Genomic DNA, 5,473 nt, shown 5'->3' on the forward strand with positions numbered 1-5,473 from the left:
GAGGGGGGAGGGTGGAGTGGAGGGAGAGAGAGAAGGGATAAGAATATGGCACTCTCAGCAATTTTAAGTGGCAACCAACGCAGAGGGAAAGAAGAAAATGATTGTAATTTAATGATATACGACATTAGCTCTCTATCTATTACTAAATGTGGCTGTCACTTTTTTCCCTAACCTACGATAATGAATACATACATGTACATTAGGATTGCATATTCCCCCTTGTTTTCTTCTAACGAACCGAGTCAAAAGCGCAGCTTTTTTCATGTAGTTTTTTTTGTTGGATAGCGATATTTTGACGGCATGCCGTCTGAAGATAGTAGTTGATATTTCCATGGCATGCTGTCTGAACATCGGAAGTGATACCTATACCTATACGGTATGCCGTCTTGAGTCTATAGAACGGGATTGATATTTCGACGGCATAGGCTCTGCTTGAAGTGTATCAATGCAAGCATAGTGTTTGTTTTCAGGGGACAAGTCGGGTGACCATCCCGACCCGACCCGACCTGATCCGATCCCACCCGCAAATGAGCTCCCTACTGTTGGAAAAAAAAGTCTTATCGCCATTTTGCTAGCACCAAATAAATTGTGCATCTCTCACTCTCGTTACAATCACACAAAACATTTCATCATTGTCCATAAAGCACAAAATGATAGCAAACGATAAACATTGTTAACTAAACATACAGGTATCTTAAATTGTATCTCTAATGCGTTAATTATGGAAAAGTGATTATAAGCTTAATTATAAATAGTCCGGATGTTCTGATTGGCTGAAATTATATCCCGTGGAATTATCACTTCCGATTTTTCGACGGCCTACCTTATAAATATCCACTTCCTTTATTGTTTTTTTTTGGTTTTTTTTTTGGGGGGGGTGGTGGTTTGGGTTTAGTTTATTTTACTATTTTTCTTTTTCGGTTTTTCGTTTGTTGGTTTTGTTGGCCTACCACTAGGACTTTAAACTGTAAAGCTAAGTGTAATGTAGAAGTTTTCGCCCCTCCCCCCTCCGCCCCCCCCCCAACCGATACGATTTAGATCATTTAGGAAGGGGGCTCCTTCGACTAAACTTGTCAGAGCCGACCCGGACTAAGAGGGATAAAACGTCCCAGCAGAAAGACTAAACATTAAAAATAATATAGGTCTTTATAAGCCTCCATTGACCGTCGTCTATTTATTGTGTAACGGTTGGGCGCTTCGCTGGGCGCGCGCAGGAGACTACTTCGATTCCCGAGTGGGGAGAAATGGTTTTATCGAGTATATCGGTCTTTCTGTTGGAATGTTGTATCAGCCCGGGTTGGTCCTGACAACCAGGGGCGGAAGCCCGCCTCCTAAATTGTCTAAATTAATATGTCGATGGGGCGTAAAACACCTGCATTTACGAAGACATTAAGAAGAAGAAAAAAAAGCAGCCTGGCTAGCGAGTGAGTTGAAGGCCATTCTGGAGACAGGTGAGACCAAAAGAGAAGCCTACAAACTGCACACATCTACAATAAGTGAAAGTGGAACTTTTGAATGCTCAGTATATGGTAAACTAAAACAAAACAAAACAGAATAGGCCCCGGTGGCCAGAGCAGAAGCCACAAGTTATCTTAGCCTTAGATTCTTCGAATTCTTCTATAATTTTGCCAGGGGAATATTCCTTCTCTGCAACAATCATTGGTCACCGTTAGACATTGACGGACGAACTATTATATTGAAACATGTGTCATTCATGCAGAGGCAGAAGGGTATGAGTATAAAAGAACCTAAAGAATTTTTTTTTAAAAGACCTGAACAATATCACGCAAGGAAAATAAAAAGTTCGTTGCAGATAGAAATCTGGTCTCTAAAAGTAAAGCGGATACAAATCGACGTCGTGTGCCGTTAAATTACCCACTCCCACCTCCTCCCCGCCACATAAACACACACATATATAAACGCACACACATACACACACACACACACACACACACGCAAACACACACACATAAACACACAAACACACACACACACAGACAACATACAAGCACAAGCACACTCACACGAGCACACGCACGAGTACATTCACACACGAGTCCACTGAGGTAAAGTTCCATTACAAGTTCCACAAAGAAAGCAAAGAAAAGGCAACCGTAGAGCCCACGGGCAGTCTTCATCGCTTCCCCCGCCCGTTACCATGGTAACAAAAGAGTAACTACTCAACGCACGTCATCGTTAATCACATTTAGTCTCTTTGGCCGCGCAAGAAGATATACTTATCCCTGAACTTGAAAGTATATCTGTGACGCCTTGTTATATCGAAATTGGTAATCAGCTCTATAACGTCATTCTCTGGGACATCCATCTACCCTTTATTGGAAAGCAGTTTTGTGACGTATTTCTACATCGAAATTGGAAAGTCACACAGTGACGTCATTCTACATCGAAATTGGAAAGTCATTCAGTGACGTCATTCTACATCGAAATTAGAAGTCACACAGTGACGTCATTCTATATCAAAATGAGAAAGTTTGAGCTATTGCACATGGAAATATTTTATTGTCGACGTAGTTCTCGACGGGCTTTTGGAGGCGAACGGCAAATCGAACGAAAGTTGAAGAATTTCTCAACTTCAGCAAAATCACAGGCAACGCTGTAGAGCATATCCCGTGAAAGACGGCCAAAATACAATCGAACCCGATCTAACGACGACCAGGCCAAGACAATCAGTTAACGACTAGTAGTATTAACGACTACTTCCCACTGTTTTTTTCTTCTATTAAATAAAATGAAGCTGTCTAAGACGACCACTTTTTTTCTCAACAATGGGTGTTTGTCTTGGACAGGTATGCAGGTGTTTTAACGCCCCCATCGACACAAATTACATCATTTAGGAGGCGGGCTACGACCTTGCCTGTCAGACCCAATCCGAGCTGAAAGGAGTACAACATTCCAGCAGAAAGACCGAAATACTAGATAATAACCCTCCTTGATGGAGGATCGATCTCAAGTCTCCTGCAGGCGATAGCAAAGCGCCTAACTGACGTCACACTATCACAAACGCAGGGCGTCTTGAACAGGCTCGACTGTAATTGATAAAGAAACCAGAAAAATAATAATAATAATAAAAAAAACGGAACGTTACTCGAGAGCCAGATAACTGAGATGTTAACCGAAGCCAAGCATGGCGCCAGCTGGAAGTCGGGGAGTCAGCAGTTCGGCTTCAGTAAATCTACATCTCTCGCGCGATGAAGCCGTACAAGATCTCTGAACGTGCAAATAGCAATCATACGCACGACACGGGCGCCGTCTTACGCTTACGCCAAAGCTGCTGAGCCCCACTGGCGACACCGGCCAAGTTCACTCGTGCGACTTCACAGACTACGTAATAGCGCAGCCTGGTTTGGTTTGGTTTTGGGGTTTCTGAGGTTCAGTGGCCTACTAGCCACGAATTGGGTCACTTCAATGACAGGCAACCTTTCGATATAGCTTTTTTCAATGTGAGAGCTTTTTATGCCAATGTCGTCACAATTTAGATCATTTAGGAGGCTTATTCGACCCTGCCTGACAGACAAGGTCATCTCGGGCTGAGATGGATAAAACGTCCACGCAGAAAGACCGAGATACTTGATAAAAATTCTTCCAACACAAGAATCGAACCCAGGTCTTCTGCGTGCGACGACGAAACACCTTATCGCTACACCACAGATGCCAGCGCTCTCTTCATAAATGTAGGAAATTTTTTACGCTGTGATCGTCACAATTTAGATGATTTAGGAGATGTATTCGACCTTGCTTGTCAGGGTCAACCCAGACTGAAAGGGATATACATATAATAATATATAACACCTAAGCAGAAAAACCGAGATATACCTTATTTAAAAAAATGTTTAACAAGTCTATCGCGTGCGACGACGAAGCGCCTGACAGCTGCACTATAGACACCGCTGCTCTTTTCGCCAGTTCATAGACCAAGGTTCTTGTCAAACAAACAATAAACCCCTGAGGTCAGAACTGAGAGGTCTTGACAGCGGTAGAGCCCACGCTCTGATCTTAATTCTGTGATCTTTGACTACCGCAGAGGAGTCAACAAAAATAGAATCTGCTTGAATCGACACCAGACTCAATGGAACTAAACTGAACGACATAATATAATATACTAACCTTAACCCTTATCATCACCTAACACTAACCCTAAACCTAACGCTAAACCTAAACCTAACCCTTAACCTAAACTTAACGCTAAACATAACCGTAACCCTGACCCTAACGCTAACCATAACCCTAAATCCAACTCTAACCCAAACCCTAAACTTAACTCTAGCCCTAATCCTAATCCTTACCTTAAAGCCTTGTTTCACATGGACAAGATCAGTGAACCTGCCTTAGACAACTTGGCGTCCTCAGTTCGAAACAGCAGACAGTAGAAACATCACAATGAGTATTTTGTAGCTGCTGGGGTTTTTTTGTGTGGTTTTTTTGTAAGTGTTTTACGGCGCTCGCAACTGCATAAGGTCATATGAGAGCCCGGGTCACATTAAACTTTTTCAGTTAGTAGGGAATTTTTAATTTTACCCTAGTGACGGCCGAAGCCTACTCTAAACGATTTTAGACAACCAAGGGATCTTTAACGTGCGCAACTTGCACACGGGCCCTCCGAGATTTTTCGCCCTTTTCTGAGAAGGCTAGGTGTAGATCTTTCCTACCAGGAGATAAGGGGTGTGGCTGAAAGACAGCAGTAAGAAGGAACCAAGGAGTAGCAACAGAAAGGCTACAGAAAGAGTCAAGAGCCCAGAGGAGGGGGCAAAGGGGTGAGGGGGTGGGGACAGAAATAGGAGACGAAAGCAGACGACTGAACATTGCTCGAGAGCAGGAAAGGAGGTGAATGGAGACAATTTTAGAGAAGAAAATTTAAAAATTTCGGTCGCTACCCGGATTCGAACCCGGGACCTTTGAATGAGAGGCCAACACCTTAACCTCTAGGCCACAATAGCCCCCCAATGACTATGAGTGTTTGTCGAGAAGATCCGAAGCCTATTAAATACACTAATGCACATTTTTCTTGGTTATGTTATTTTAGTATCTTTGGGTTAGTGAGGACCTAATTCTTTCACTCTCTCCTTGCCACTTTTTGGTTTAGAGAACTGAAATTATTTGCAAGCAAAAAATCAACTCCATTCATTAATCCTGGATTGGAATTAGATCTACACACTCTAGTAATAAACTTTCACCACGACACCATTCCAAGTAAGGCTCTTCTAACAGTGACCTAAATACGTCAGGTTGACTTCGCTCAAGTTCAGGGTTACAGAGGTCCCCTCCAATATAACTGGCAAGACAATGGACCAATCGCATATCGCCGAGAGCACTCTGGTGGATTGCTCCGAAGTTACACATAATTCATTGAATTGTGTAAGCTATCGTAACTGGATCGAGATAACTTTATTTTTAGACTGCCTCTAAGGGCTTTGTTCAGCTGGTGCACATTGAGATTGTATATTTATATATATAT

Source organism: Aplysia californica, unplaced genomic scaffold, assembly GCF_000002075.1.
Source record: "Aplysia californica isolate F4 #8 unplaced genomic scaffold, AplCal3.0 scaffold00477, whole genome shotgun sequence".
NCBI lineage: Eukaryota > Metazoa > Mollusca > Gastropoda > Aplysiida > Aplysiidae > Aplysia > Aplysia californica.